This window comes from Vidua macroura, chromosome 6 (assembly GCF_024509145.1).
Source record: "Vidua macroura isolate BioBank_ID:100142 chromosome 6, ASM2450914v1, whole genome shotgun sequence".
NCBI lineage: Eukaryota > Metazoa > Chordata > Aves > Passeriformes > Viduidae > Vidua > Vidua macroura.
The window spans coordinates 4,485,541-4,502,170 of NC_071576.1; the positions used below are offsets into that span (position 1 = coordinate 4,485,541).

At 44.7% G+C, this 16,630-nt stretch overlaps 1 protein-coding gene across 3 annotated transcripts in view; it reads right to left on the reverse strand.

Annotated features, from left to right (window-relative positions):
- SLC35F4 (solute carrier family 35 member F4) overlaps positions 1–16,630 on the reverse strand; it is a 116,995-nt gene that overhangs the window by 74,610 nt on the left and 25,755 nt on the right. Inside the window, exon 1 of one of the 3 annotated variants that reach the window (XM_053981294.1) lies at positions 8,041–8,933. The exons of the other annotated variants lie outside the window; for them this stretch is intronic. The gene's annotated coding sequence lies outside the window, so the exon portion shown is untranslated. Of the gene's footprint in view, positions 1–8,040; positions 8,934–16,630 lie in introns of those variants that run through there. 3 annotated transcript variants of the gene reach the window in all.

A 16,630-nucleotide genomic window follows, 5' to 3' on the forward strand; every position in this document is an offset into this window, starting at 1 on the left:
TGAGGTCCAGCCCTCAGCAGCCTCAGGCTGAGCTGTTCTCCAGCTCACAAACAGCTCTTGCAAAGCTACTTGATCCAGATGACCACACACAACCTTGAAAGTATAAAACATAGCTGAGGAGGTAAAGAAAAAATTAAAAGAATATTTGGTCCACATATGCATTTTATGGGTTTTACAGGGGGGGGAGTATTATAAATGTAGGTGAACTTGGTGGGAAGAAATGCTGATGTCTGACTCCAGTTCAGAAGGCTGAATGATTTCTTTATTATAACTATACTATAATACATTAATATATTATTTAAAGGAGATACTAAAACTTCAAACTTACTTTTTCTATCATATCTAACTAATTCACAACTCGTGACCTTCTGTCAAGAGTCCAGACACAGGTGGGTTGGATTGGCCATCAGGCTCAAGCAATCCTCACCAGAATCCAATCAAGCAATCACCCCAGGTAAACAATTCTCCAAACACATTCCACATGGGAAAAACAAGGAGCAGAAATAGAAATTGTTTTCTCTTTCTTTCTTCTGTGTTCCTCTTTGAAAAATTTTGAAAGAAAGAAGAATATCCCTGCGACAGGGGAGAAAAGCAGAATATGATCCATCTGATTTTCCGTATTTCCTCAGTACACATGCATACAGCCCACAAGAAGCTGAAGCACAGGACTGACAGGGAAATAACTGTGACAGAAAAATCCCCAAACAATTTGGGAAAACCAGAGACAATTCCATTAGAAATCCTGGTTTCCTCAGTGTTCTCTCCTGCAGTGACTTAGCTTTGGTATACCAATATTTGGCATCGTCTTGGAAGGCAATGGAAACTCAGACTTTAGAATTTCAGCAGTGGATAAGGATCTTCTTCTTCTTCTTCTTCCTCTCCCTCTTCCTCCTCTTTCTCTTCTTCTTCTTCTTTCTCCTTCTCCTTCTTCTCCTTCTTCTTCTTCTGATGTCTAGGAAGGGTTAAGCTCATACTACAGACTTTCCCAGAGTTTCTGAGGAATTATTTCCTTACCCTGCCTGCTGCATGCTCAGAACTAGCAAAAAGACTACCTTTCAATTTTAATTCAAATGAGATGGCAAGAGTTTGGATCTCTTTAACCTTCTGCATGGTCCACAAGGTTCAAAACTCAGAAGAGGACCAGATGAACATCTCACACACAAAATGACAGCAACCCTCTCTGACTGCCTGGTATCCTGAGAAAAGGAGTTCTACAGAAGGATTATAGGAACTTGTGTCTGAAATCTGTGAATGAACAGCCAGCAATGTACAGAACAAGAGGGAAGGGTTAAAGGCCAAACCAGTACTTATGAACAACAAAATGGACTTGTTTTGAACTTGTCAGAAATGAACAAGAAAATAAATCAACACCAAGTAGATTCCACCACCTCTAATCCCGGCAGGAATGTGTCAGAATTGACCTCCACCTTCTTATCCAGCAGCAGCAGCAAAATAAGAGAAGGGAAAGAGACCAACACAACTGATGCCACATCACTGATCCTGTAGTAAAAACATCCATTATTCTCAGGAGAGAAGCTGAAGCTGGCAAGTGAAATGGGATTTTCTGTCCCCTGGAGAATCCCAAAGCAGCCAACAACATCACACTCATTGCACAACATTCCTCACTGGAGATAAATTCATTTTGTAAGAAGCTGCAAATCTTCTGCAGGCAAAGCTTGCTTTTAGGGAGAGCTACTGGCTTTCATTAGCCAAACTGATATATCATCATTAAATCTGACACTTAAGCAATTCCAGCTATGAAGGGCCAGGGTTATTTTTAAAAAGTAGTATTAATCCAGAAGTAGAAGTTTCTCCAGCAAACCACAAATGCCTTCACTTAAAGTGGCTCAACTGCAAAGACCAAATTCAGTTCGAGAAGTTTCTGTGTTTCAGAGTAGGAGTCTTCCTTAGTGATTAAATAGTTTATTGAAGGCTTAGTGATTTTTTTTAATTGTATGCAAAGAATTATCTGGCTTTATTGTGTTCATAATATGTTTCTGCAGCTTAACAAAATCTATGTCCTATTTCCTAAAATAATAGGTTGTATGCTTTCTTTCTAAGGACAACAAATTGAATTATACTGTCTGGGGAGCTGAATTCTCTTGAGAATTTTTATTGGGGATTTAATTTGAAATATCGACTTTTTGCAAGTAGCTCTCAATGCTTTTGTTAGAAATTGAGGAGAGAAGCAACATTCTGGAGATGGAAATCCATCTGTAGACAGCCACGGGCTAATTTGAGTACAATTCTGAAAGCCAAGCTTTTAAAGACTATTTTAGAAAAAAGCTGTGGTGACAGTATTTGGTAGGGGAGCCCCCCTGGGCTGAGCTGTGTGGCCTGGGTGATGTTGGTCACTGGAGGTGATGCTTACTCCAGTTTAAAATCTCCAGGACAGATCATGAGGAGCAGCTGAGGGAGCTGGGAAGGGGCTCAGCCCGGAGAAAAGGAGGCTCAGGGGGGCCCTTCTGGCTCTGCACAGCTCCTGACAGGAGGGGACAGCCGGGGGGATCGGGCTCTGCTCCCAGGGAACAGGGACATGACCTCAGATTTCACCAGGAATGGGTTAGGCTGGATATTAGGGAAAATTTCTTCACTGAAAGGGCACTGAAACAGGCTGCCCAGGGCAGTGGTGGCATCACCAGCCCTGGAGGGATTTCAAAGCCATGTGGATGTGGCACTTGGAGACATGGGTCAGTGGTGGCCTTGGCAGTGCTGGGGGAAAGATTGGATTTGATGATCTTGGAGGGATTTTCCAACCTAAGTGACTCCATGATCATTATTAGTGCTAGTTCCTACTGGTATAAAAACTATTAATAATGTGGGAATCCCTCCACAATGAAGGTGACAAGAAGTGCAATTCTTGGAATGGTAACACAGACCTGGAGTACTAAGAGAGCATCAGTCAAACAAAGTCTGCCCTTCCTTAGTACAGCACGAAGCACACGTCCCACCTCACCGTGGGGCTTGCTTGGTCCAACAAACAATTAGCAAAGTTTTACACCAAAACCAAGTTGATTCACACTAGATATAGGGAAGAAATTTTCTGTATGATGAGGCCAGTGAGGTCCTGGCACAGGGTGCCCAGAACAGCTGTGGCTGCCACATCCCTGGAATGTTCAAGGACAGGCTGGACAGGACTTGGAGCAATCTGGGATAATGGAAGGTATCCCTGCTCATGGCAGGTGGTTGGACTGGATGGACTTTAAGGTCCCTTCCAGCCCAACCCAGTTTGGGATTCTGTGATTCTATGACTGACAGCACAAACACCAGTTCTTCCACCAGACACTTGAGGCCCTGTGCCAGCCCCTGCCCTTGAAAACTGAGCACAACTGGAAACCAAGTTAAAGATTAAAATCCCATTAAAGTCTAATACAAGGTAGGAAATAAACCCCTACGTCCAGCCCTACACAGTAACAGCCCTTACACAAATCCAGTCTTGTGCAACCACCACAGACATTGCTCTGCAATGGTTTCACTGTGTTCTCCTAATCCAGAACTGGCCTCTTTAGCAGCTGGCAGTAAAAAGAAAGTGCCAAGTCATCTATTTCCACATTTGGGGATGATGAAAAGCACTTGAAAATGCTCAGCACTTCTGCAATAATTATAACAAGCACAGTACTTGTTTTGGGAAAGTATAATGTATTCTGGGGAGCAGAATCACATCAAAGAGGAAGCTTTCAGACACTTCAAGGAGCAGAATATGAAGACATATATAGAGAGATATAATTATCACCACGGTCACAAGTCCCTCTTAGGCAAGGATCACAGGAAGGAGAAGCAGATAAGTGAAGCATTGTGGACACAGAGCTAAGGCTGTAGGCTGATGTAAAATCACTTCTCTCTACCTGGATATGGCACAAGCTGGGCTGCAGCAGTGCATTTGAAAGATTGTCAAAGATTTCCCAAGATTTAGATTTTCCTACCTGAAGATGGGCTGTGACTATTCAAAACCCCCACTCACTCTCTTGGAACAGTGCCCCACAGCCCTCTGAGTACCCCACAGGGCCCAGAGCTGGTCAGCAGCTCCAACACAACTAACCACAGCCTTTTCAAAGGTGAAAATCCCTGTTCCCTACTGCCCAACCTTCTTGCTACACCTGGATACCTGTTTGGGTGTCTGTGTATGTCTGTCTGTCTGTCTGACAGATGCCTCCACCCCAGCACCTGATGGGTGTCAGGGCATGTGAGATAAAAATCCATGTCTGCAGTTTTGTCTGTAGTCCCAGGGTGGCCACAGACAAAGGAAAGTTTGGCCAAGTCTTCATTGTTTAGCTGTCAACCAAACCAAGGACTTGCTTTAATCACCATCAACAACTGCTCAGAAGTCTCATGTGGGACATGCAGCAAGATGCACATGTGGAATTGCATGAAAAACTATTTTTGTTTCAGTTTTGGCAGAATCTAAGAAATAGGTGGATATGGCCTCATTTGAATGTAAGAGGAAGAAAAATTCTGGTGCACCCAAAAAAAAAAAAAAAAAAGGTGACACAAAACCGAAATCCATTTGAAAACTTTCCTTGATTATTTTCTTTTGGTCTTTTGACTTCCTGTCACTGCTGGACATGCTGGAATCCCCCTGGCTCTGTCTCACATGGAAATAAGCAAATCCAGAACAGCAGAGGCAGCAAAGCCTGGCTTTTCAGGATTTCCCACTCCACACTGGCTTCCTGCATCAGTTCTCTGAATTTCAGTACTAAATAACAGAATTAGTTAGTATTGACATGGAAATTAGTCTGTATTGTAATGGAATTTATGGGATCTTAATACTAATAATTAATTGCTATTCCAATTTGAATATTTTGTGAATTCAAACAACCCCAAGATCTGTATCATTTGCTTCAAATGGAGCAATGGGGTTCAAAGATTGCTAAGAAAAAACAGATCCTCACCAACACAGTATCAACTGCCTCCCAAGAAATCATGCTAAAATACAGCAAGGGGAGAAATTCTTACATTTTTCATGCATCTGAAGTTAGCATCTACTGAGAACACGGTGCAGTTTCTCAGATGCATTTTCCCTGTAACATTTCCTACAGCAACCTGGTATTTTCAGGAAAGAAGATTAAGAACTGAGGTCATTTGCTGAACACTGAGGCTGGCAGCTTTGTCTTGTTAGTCAGCCACTGAAATCCTTTGCCTGGCAGGGTGCAAGCACACGAGTGCCAAAAATGCACAGCAAAGATGGGGCAGAGTGATCTTACCTGAACAAGAGGAAGGGGAAAGTGAGCACAGAACAGCTACTGGCACATTTCCATAAACAAAGAGCTCAACCCCAGACCCTTCCCCCAGATGCTCAAGGGGCTTCTTTAGGATTTTAACTCTTTTTTTTTTTTTTTTTTTGCCATCAAACCTTGGCTGTAGAGAGGTTGAGATGATGATGGCACCATCCCAGGCTGAGTGCAGCAAAGAGACAAAACCCTCCCTCCTGCCTGCCCAGCAGCTCTGCTGTTTCCAAAGGATTTTTGGTCACCAGCTCCAGGATGAATCACACCTCCCACCCTCACCTAATGGCTCTCCTTAAGGGCAGGAAGGTAAATCCTGCTCCCCACACTGCTGCCAGCACTCTTATTAAAACTTTACAACTTTCATGTTTCTAGAAGGCTGAGATTCTGCTCCAAGGTGCTTGTGAGACCCCCTTGACTTGCACAGTTAGAGGTGAATTTTGTTCTGTGCCTATTACTGGGAAAGGTCTCTCCATGCCCCCCCCCCAACAAAAGAAAAGGTGACACAAAACCACAATCCATTTAAAAACCTTCCTTGATTTTTTCCTGCTCTTACTTCCACAGCAATCCTGGTTTTGCCTCCAGTCACCCAAACTCCACTCCCCGCACAGCTCATGGTGTTTAAAATTGCAAGTTTGAAAAGCTGAAAGAAATGCAGAGAATATTTATGGTGCTTTCCCCCCACCCCCTCTTTCTGTGTTTGTTTTCTGCATTTGAGGGAGTTAAATCAGCACAACGCACCCAGAGCCTGTGCGGGGTGAAGTGGGAGCACAAAGCTCAGTTCCTGCAGCCTGACTCACAGTGTTTCAGTGCCACAGACTGACAATGCAGCAAAAGTCATCTCAGGAGTTTTAATTTTAGGTTCTTTTCCACAAGAACCTTCTCACGATGTGAACTATTCCTATAAGCCCAGATGTTGAGTTCAGGGTCTCTCTGAGCACCCTGTGTACCAAATCCATTAAAATTTACCTGGAGACAGCACTGCCCATTCCATCCTCTGCCATCCAAGAGCCTCTCAATGCTTCATCATCACGCATGGGCACTGCAGAGCCTGGCCTGGCTGCTGCCACATGCACCATGACAATCCCTTCCCTCTCTGCCTTCCCATAAAGGAGGATCCATCCTGTTCACACAGCCACCAGCACTGACTACCCCACAGTCTCCTTCTCAGTCAGTCTCACTGCTTCACATGTTTTTCCCTACCAAGTCATGGGAAACTATATTTATTTTTGTTATTTTTAAATTATTTTTATTATTGTATTGTTTTTATTTTTTTTTTTATTATTACTATATTTATTTTTATTTTATAAAAAGCCAAACTCCCTTTTATCAGCTTGAGACAAAATACCTCTTGCCCTATCCACAACGGCCCCAGAGAACAATTTGTCCTGTCTTTCTTTCACATGTTTGAAAGCTCATGCGTTCCTCAGTGCTGACTCTTCAGGACTTAAAAACCCTGAACTCCTGAACCCCTTGATACTCCTGGACACTGATGCCAAAAAAATGAGCCCGATGCTTCCCTCCACAGCATTTCCACCACGTGGCTGATGTGGGGTACTCAGAAAATTTTTTGGTGCACAGATACACCCAATTAACCTTATGGGAAGTGTCTGTGAGGGGGAGACATGGAAAAGGAAGAAGAGAAGTTTAGTGCAGCTCCTCATCTGTAATATCAGACAGAAAGAACTTGCTCCACGGCACATCCTCAGAACATTCCAAAAGGAAAATGAGTCACTGAAGGAACAGAGGCCAGTTTTGATAGATGGCATATCCACAGCAGTTAAACAGCCACAATCATCAGCAGTGCCATAGCATTCCTGGATAAACAAGGACTTCATCAGAGGAGAAGAGAAATGACCACTGTGATAGCAAGCCAGCTCTTCCAGGAGGAAAAATACATCAAGAATTTTCACTTCCTCACCTCACTCATCCATCAATAAATAAGTCTTCTAATTGGAAAGCAGAAGAAGCAACTGCCTTTGACCTGATGCCATAAATGGGCTTTCAAATCAACCAAGCAACAATATCCCCTTCCAAAGCAGAAAATTCCTCAGCATTTCTCTGCCACACACTTTGTAATAGCTTAGTCATCAAATCAGACAGACCTTGGGTGAAGCCAGGTGCTTCATGAGCATCTCAGCTGCAGCTGGGCACTGACAGAAGGAGCTGCTCACTGGCAGTGCCACTTTTGGGCCTGTCAGCAGAGACATTGTCCCTCTGTGGAACCACCAGCATCCCCCCAGCCTCTCCCCCACCCCTTCCCCGCAATGCCAATGAGATCCAAGGAGCACATTTCTCATCAAGACACAGATCTGGAACCAGTCCAGCCTGGCTGGAGCATCTGCTCTGTATTTGCATCACTTCACAGGATCTTTCCACTGGTTTCTTCGCTGCAGAGATGAGAGCAATTAAAAAACCTCAGGCTTATGTCTGCTGCTCTCCCTGTCTTATCTGGGCTCTCTGATTGTCATTGAAATAACCACAACAAAAACTGGAACAGAGACCCAAAATCTGCTCTCAGTGAAATCATCTGCAGGCTCAGAATAAACCATGGGCTTAAGAGCTTTGCTGTACCAAGCCCTAAATAATAGAGGTGGGAAGGGAACAGAGCCCACAGCTCCTACAGCACTGGGAGAAGCTCAGGGAGACTTTGCATGAACAGAGCAAAGACAGAGAACCCAAATGTAACCACCTTGACACATTCGTAATCAAATCACAAAAACCACTGCAGAGCAAGACAATGCTGAGCAAAACAGGCAAGAACATGGGATCAGGAGTGCTGGGAGCACAGCACACTAGCCCTGCCAGGGGGACTCACCTGAACATCATAAAAGCACCCTGCAGGAGACCCTCCCTCTGCCTACTGAGAAGCAAGGACAGAACAGGTGAAAGAAGCCAGATGTTTTCTAGTCTCAGGTCACAGTCCTTGCTAATATATTCATCAATGGTGGAAGGGAAAAAAGAGAACAAGTTGCTCATTTTAGTCTCTCTTTTTGGCCATATTCTGGATGACAAAGTCACAAGGTAAAAAAAAATGAGGACACCTACATTCTAGCTCTCAAAGAAAGGCAGAACTGAATCATTGCTTTTCCTGCCTTCATCTTTCAAGAACTTCCAAGGTATTTTCACCCCACACAAGTCCTGCTTCCTATCCACCACTGACCAGCAGCTGCTTCACTCCTCTGATGGAATGCACGTCATCCTTGAGTCTTGGGGCACTTCAGATTTGAGGACTGCTCATCCACATCCCACATTCCTGAGGTGAAGCCAGATCAGCCACATGTGACTTGCCCCAGAAAGGTGACTCCAAGATCCAAAGCAGATCCATTGGCATGGATTAAACTACAAAAGGGACTTCAGGCAGGCAGGTTGTAACTATCTAGTGAGGAATATTATACAGGACACGGACTTCAGAGGTGACTTTGGCGTCCATGAGGATGAAACCACACAGGGAAGTCATGGGATGGGAAAGCAAATCCTCCTGAAGCATTAACATCTGTGAGGGCCACCTCTACCACACCCTGTGGAATGACTTTGCTCTGGAACCAGAAGTCAGGTGGTGGGTTCAGGCTACAGCTCTTCCACACATGAACACTTGCTGCAGGGTTTTCAGAGTAGCACTGGGCCAGAATTTCAATAGGGATTCACAGCCAGCCAGCCATCCCTAGCAGGAATTTGCCAGGCTCCAACATCAAAAGAACAGTGAAGACAGGTGGCTCCTGTCTCCAAGGTCACCTCACTGAGCCAAGTCTGACATCACCTGGGCCAAGGCTGCCATGGACAAATTATCCCAGCATTTATAACAAAAACACCTCAGGGAACGGGCACAGGGCTCTGTTCATCCAAACACATGAGAATAAGGAAAAATGGAAATAAATTTCAAAGGAGAACACACCATACCCTTAAAAAAAATCCCCAAATTGCCTGATATTTCCTCCCAGTCTGTCCAAAATACTTTCACAACATTTCCTCAGTGAGGCCCTTACAGCCATAAATCCAACAGACACAAACCCCTGAGCAGAGAGGCTGCAGGAACGAGGATGTACAACAGATGCAATGCAATCCCAACTGCATTGTATGGAAGCAAATGGAGCTCAGCTTTGTTTCCAGGTACAGAGAGGGTTATAGTATCATTTTTCCTTTTCCTCAGCAACGTGGGATGAGTGTAAAAAGGGCTCCCTCCTGTTCTGATGTGAGCCATGCACGTCGCAGGGGACGCCAGCACAAAGGCAAGAGGCCAAGTGACAGCTTTGGAGCCAAGAGATGACAGAGATGACTTCAGCCTTTCCCATGAATACAAACTGGAGCTAATTAGCTGAGGAAGGAGTGTGGGCCAGGGCACAAAATTGGCCAAACTGCCCTTGGGCTGTCTGGCTGGCTGGTTTGTGCAGGGGAGACAAATCCTTTTCTTTGTCCTTGTGCCTCCTCTGTCCCTTCCCAGGTGGGACAGAGGCTGAGGAGCTCCCCTGCTTTTCCACAGGAAGCACTGAAGTCATGTCCCCAACCTCTGTAAGAGCAAAGAAATAATTAAGTAAGATAATAAAGCATCAAGCCCTAAATATAGAGAAAGCCTCACCAGGAAAGCACCTTCTCCAGCCCCATCATTTAAACATCCACAGCAGCAGAGAGTGGTTATGAAGCACTTAAAAGACCAAACACCCTGGTGGGCTGAGATCAGGATGAGAAACCTCATCTCCACAGGTAATTTTTCACTAAGTTATAAAGCAGGCAGAACAGCGACTTTGAATGAAAGAGCCAGCTCAGCTTCCACTGGAGCTCCAGTGCTGCTGTGCCAGCATAAATTTTAATAAAATACCAATATAAATTTAGTCTTTTTACCCCTTGAAATGTTGCTCTATATAGAATGAGACTCACGGGCCTTTAAATAACAGTCTATTCAAGCATTACAATGAGCTATTTTGCCCACATAAGTAGATACTTTATTCCAGCAACTTGACAAGGATTCAGAGAGCTGCCTTGCCCTGCTCTGAGCCATAAAGCCACTCCACATCTCCACAAACTGATTTGTAAGGTATGCTACTGCTACAATTTCTTCTTTGGTCTGTTGGTCTGTGCCCTTTTCACCAAACTACTCACAAAATCAAAGAGCACATTTTTATTCTAAAGGAACCTCTCTGACACAGCACAGATTTCAACTGAGATCTGCCTGAGAGATGTGTATATTCCTTCATATTCAACGTGTGTGCCCAGTGAATTCAGCTCCAGGGCAGAGCCAAAGGCTCCACAAAGACCCTTCATTGCTTGCTGCAGCTGCAAGCAAGGTCTGTGCTACAGAGATGCCTCTTTATAAGCCTATTTAATTTTAATACCTCTAAATTATGGCACTGGTTTTACAGCTGAGGTAGGAACTGCCATTACCATTTGTTAAGACATTTATTTCTAACCTGCTCCAAAAGGCTGCTTTCCCCATGAATTTCCACTGCATGCCTTTATAACCCATGTAGAACTTGGCTTGCAAAGTCAACCATAAATCAGTCACAGCAAACCAGAGGTGAGATACCCTTTTACATGAACACATCACCCTCTGAGTGCTGTACCTCAAAGAGGCAGAGCCTAGAAAACCCAGAGCTGCCTTATTTACAGCTCCTAGGAGAGGGACAGTATTTCAGAATTCAAAGTCTGTGTGGTTAAAGGAAAGAAATAGCAGTTTCCAAACATAAGTATCAGCTGCTTTTGCTTCCTGCTGACATTAATTTATCTGTGGGGTTTGCATGTTATGTGAGGCAGTAAAATGGTGCTGAATGACACACGACAAGTTGGCATCACCCCCATGGGGAACGCGCTGGAAATACAGAGTAAAGGAAAAGAGGAGAAAGCATTGCTGAGCAGAACATGGATAACCTCTCCCCCTCAGATCAGGCACACCAGTGATCTCCTCTCAGAATGGGAAAGAAGGATATGTTACATAAAGGTGCAGGGTTTTTATATCCTGTCTTGTTTTTCTCAGCATCCCCTGGGCTCCTCACAGTACCAGCATTGACTGTAAGGAAAAAGCAGGGAAAAAGCTTCTCCTGACTTTACCCCAAACGTGGCAGGGAGGGGAAATGATGTAAAGGCAAACAACACTATAGAGGAAAGTCCTCAGACAGAAAACCAAAACCATTCAATGCTGCAAGCAGGGCCCACCAGCAGGAAAAGGGACAGAGCCTTCTAGTCAGAAAGGCCACCTGGATCAGCCACTGCTCAGGGCAGACAAGGAACAGCTGTCCTGAACATCCCTGTGGCAGAAGGCAGCTCTGGCACCTCCCCTTGCTGAGAAGCAGCAGATTGTTTCCAGGACAGAGCTGGCTTTTGTGCCGACATCACAAACCCACTTCAGAGACCTGAAGTGGAACAGCTTGTTCTCCTGCCCATGGATTTTCACAACTGTGCAGCCTCAGGAGCTGCCAGGCTGTGCTGTGATGGATGGCCTGGTGTCCAACACGGCCTCTCTGGAGGACAGCCACACTGTTTTCACCAGGACACCTGCAAACCTGGAGAAGGGGTGATGCAAGGAGTGGCTGTGCCTACTGCCCACCTTGCGCCTCGTGCCATAAAGGCAGGAGTGCTCAGACATCCCTTCTGAGCCTTTATGGCTCTGAAATGAAATCCTCTAAGCAGGTGAATCAGCTCCATGGATTTTGGAGACCACTACTGATGTGTGGAAGCAGTAATCTCTGCTGTCAATGTATTCTGCTCCCACGTATGTGAAATAACCAAAACATGCACAGAAATGTGGCTGGTGTCAGTTTACCCTCCCTTGGTGTAAGACATATCCCATACTTGGTTCAGCCACAAAGAACATCTTCAATCTCCTCTCAGCAAAAGGCATTGGAGTGACCTTGTCAGAACACAGAAATAGATACTAAGTGACTGGCCCAAAGTGCTTAAATTTTACTCTGCAGCAGCTGGGATGTGATTCTCACGTGCTGAACCAGAAACAGACTGCAGCATTTGCTGAAGACAAGCCTTGCCAAAGGCAGCCAGGCTGGGAGGGACACTCCATCTCCTCCAGGTCACTGTGCTTTCCCACAACAAAACAATGCTTGGAAAGATTTCTCACAATTTCAGGCCCAGTAGGAGCATCAAATTTATTCCTTTTAACTCAGAGAATGTCTCAGAGCATCACAACTTTATGATGAGGCTCCTGCCTTCCCCTCTGGGCCCTCCAAGCTGTCCAGGTGATGGAGTGTGGCAATGACAGAGTAACTGAGGCTGGAGATGACCTCCACGTGCTTGTCCAACCTGCTCAGGCCAGGGCCCCACATCACAGGTAGGTCAGGTAGCCCAGGACGTCACCCAGTTGAGTTTTTAATGTCTCCAAAGATGGAATCTCCTCAACTCCAGTGATCTCCATTTCAGCACTTACCTGCTCTCGTGGTGGATTTCACCCACTCTGATATCTTAAATTCCTAAAAATTACAAGTCTTCAGCCCCAGCAGCACAGTCCTAGCACCATGGTACTGGTTATTCCCTTTGGTCAGAATTTCTTCTTCGACCTGTAAGATGTTCTTCATTTGCCAGTTCAGATGGAGCATTCCCACAGGAATGCCACCCCTCCTATAAACTGCCACCATCTCCTGGCATCTGTCAGCTGGAAAATTCCCAGCTGTGGTTTATGTGATAAATCCACTGCTCCCATCAGAGATCTGCCCTGCCTCAGCTGGCTGCCCTTCACACTGCACTGCTTGCTGCCCAGGACACATTGATAAAAATTCATGTCTGATACAGGCTGGGAAAGGAGGGAAAAAAAAAAAAAGGAAAACACATCCAGGTAAATTGAGATTGTACATCTATAAGTTAAGGTTGAAAGAAGAGGTCCAGTTTTAGCATTTTTGCCACCTAAAAGCAGGGTGTGACCACTATAAGCACCTCATCTAAAACAACTTCCCAGATTTTCACAGCCAAGTTCACTGTACCGTCACATTCACTATGGGACCAGGCACAAAGAAAACAGAGGGACTTTGAATTAAGATTGCCAATCCAAACAACAACAGGAGCTGTAATCCTGTGACTGATGAGTTTTCCAAACACAACCATATACCCAAAACCTGAAACTGAAGTATTTCATTCTCAAGATCAGCTGAAGAACTCTGAAGCACTTAGGTGATGTAGGAAGAAGAAGCCTACCAAGATCACAACAATTTCTAAATCCCCTTGGGCTGTCTCCAAGTACTTAGATAAATAAGAAGCATGGACAGATGCCAAACCTCCCCCCACCACAGGCAGAACTCTGCTATTTGGGCAAAACTATCCCACAACATCCAGAACTGTCAGAGCTGAAGGATGCACTGGTTTGCTGGCAGGGAACTTTCACAGAGAATCACTGAGGTACATCTCATTCTTCCTTGGCAGTGGCTGCCCCATCCCTGGAAGTGTCCAAGGCCAGGCAGGATGGGGCTTTGAGCAATCTGGGATCGTGGGAAGTGTCCCTGTCTATGACAGAGGGTGAAGGAGATGGGCTTTAAGCTCCTTTCCAAACCAAACGATTCCATGCTGATTCTCTGATTTCACTCTGCAGAGCTGGACACTGCCTTGCCCTACTCAAAGGGGGTTAATGTGACTCAACAAGTGGCCCAAGCTGGGGTGCAAGAGCATTCATCAGTCTGCACCTTTAGCTGCTCCTCCTGCCTGGAGGGCAGACACATCTGGAATCTCTGTCTGACACTTCTTTCTCCTTGAATTGTGCAAGGTGTTGGCCCCTGTGCTCCTTCCTCCTCAGTGGAGGGGTTGGGAAGGGCTAAGAAGTTGGTGTTGGCCTCAAGTTGAGATGCTCTGATTTGCTCTAGAAAAACCCCAAGAGCAGACCTGGACTTGAGTAGCCACTGCAGGAAATTTTATCAGAGACTGAGCTGGTCCAGAAGAGCATCAGGTCTGCAGGACACAAGAATGTCTCCCGAGCATGGAATGGTCCAGAAGTCACCTCAGAGATTTTGGAGTGCACCAGAACCCTTCAGTCCATGAAAACCAGCACATCTCACGCTCCACAGGCAACAGCATTGGGCCCTTCATCATACAACAAAAGTGATCCCAAGCAAAATGGGACGTGCATCTGGTTTATTATCAATTAAAAGCAGGAAGCTACAAATCACACTTCAGAGCAGCAGGAGCAGAGCAAAGCCTGCTGAATGCATCCTTGGGAAACACTGGTACCCTCTGCAAAAAGAGCCATGATTCAGCAATACATTTAGTGGAATTATCTGAGGATCAAAATTACTAAATGTTCCATGAAGGCCCTGGATTATTGTGTTGTGGTGTTGTGTCAACAAGACAGAGAAATAAAGTATGAGAAAAAATACCCTTCCTAGAGTAAAAGGAGGATTGTGCTCTCATCTGCCCCATTACTACAGCTCCAAGTAATCAAAAATGGATATAATTTTGCTGTTCCTTAAAATGAAAACAGTTCAGCACTGAACAAATAATGGCTTCTGCTCCAACCCAATGTGACAAACCCAGCGATGCACACAACAGGCAATCTACTTCGTTACCATTTCAATAAAAATGATTTCATGGGTTCTTTTTTCCTTCCTCCCCTGAGACACCAGCATATTGGTGATTACTTAGGATTATAGCAGTGCTTATTCCATTAAGCAATCCAATTCACCAGGCACTGCTGATTTAGACATGCAGCTCCACAAAAGGCTTGGTACTGCTCTCTGTTTCCTAGGAAATGCGAGGCCCAAAGAATGGGATGCAGAGACTGGGAAGCTCCCATCAACTGGAATGCCTACACAGCCTGAGGACTGAGATCCTGGGAGCAATTCTCTGCTGGCACTGATAGGAAAAATCTGCCAAAGTCCATGGAATGGAGCAAGGGGAAATTGTTTTCAACCTGTGCTATTGCTATCCAACAGAACAGCACAGCAGGTCCAAGGAAAGCAGGGAGAAAGTGGTCCCTGAAATAAATGCCAGGACATGAGGGCGTGTTTGTCACCACTGCTCGCTGCTGCTCAGATTCTTCTCCCATTTTTCAAATGTCCAGCACCAAACCAAACTCCATGGAAGAAGTCTTCTTGGATCAACGTATGTTACTCCACAGCCAAGTCATCTCCTTCTGAAGAGAACCACAAAGTTCCCACTAAAAGGTAAAGCAAAGCAATGCTTTTATACCATCTTTTATTTCATTTAATCACAAGACAAGAACAGCTTCTCCAAATGTGCTTTTCCTAGAAAATGTGCCTGTTTTTTACCAGCCAGGGCAAATCACAGCGCTTTGTGCTGACCTCAGTATCTATTCTACAGCCTACAGGAGATTATCTGCTCCAGCAGTTAAAGAATCTTCCTAAAGACAGAAAAACCTCATCTTTGATAAACAAACACTCTGTTAATATTCCAGCCAAAGCATAAGTTCACTGCAGAAGCTGGATTGATTATGTAAGGCATTGATTCCTGCCTCACACATTTTTTTTGCTCTATAATAAAGATGTTTGAGAGCCAGAAATTCAGCAGCTGCAGTAATAGATGGAAGAGAACTTACTATAACTAGCAGACAATCTGATCCCAAATTTGAATTTTTCTTTCTTTCAAAAGCATAATTAAATACTAGGAGCTGAAATAAATCTACTTAATACACCCTGAATCATTTCATGCTGGTATAAAGCAAAATTCAAGGGACTGAGGAGAGATCAAAACAGAACCTTTACCTGCATCAACCAAAACTGACAGCAGCACTATTAAGAAAAGCACCACAGTAAAGCAAAGTAATAGTCTTAATTTACTGCTGAATCTTTCAGTTCTGTTTCCTTCCCTTTCCCTCCTTGGAAAGTGCATGTTTTATTTATGATTAGAGGAACTTATCCCTGAAGGGCATGTCTCACCAAGCTGATCTTTTAGGGGACAAAGTAAATTTAAGATGAACTTGGTCTGCTTCAAATTGCCAGAATGTTATTTGAGCCCATGAATTTCTATCAGGTTCTCTGAGTCAGTTGTTGTGTCTGGGTTATCGAGGAAGGAGCAGGCTCTGCTGCTGGGATTAGGAATGGTTTACTTTCACTCAATGCTTCCTTTCACCATCAAAGACTCGTTGCAAACCTAATAACAGACTCCAGAGAGACAGGAAAAAGCTCCCTTTACTGATAAACTAAGCCAAAGCTCTGTAAAAAAAAAAAAAAAAAAAGCTGAGCAAGAGGAGTTAAAAATCCATCCACTTGTCTTTGTCCCATTTCATCCTCCGCAGAATTTCAGGGACAGATCATTATCAGCGGTACCAAACGCCAAACGCACTTCAGAACAACAAACAAAAAATAACACAGCACCACAAACCCTCTAACGCCAGCACTCCTCGTTCCTTATTCAGCTGACCTAAAACCCTTTTTTCTAGGTTACCCCAGACTCCTTGGAACTGGACAGCTGAGGAATGTCAGCCTTTGTCGCTATTGGACACGAAATGAGTACAGAGAAACTTGGTA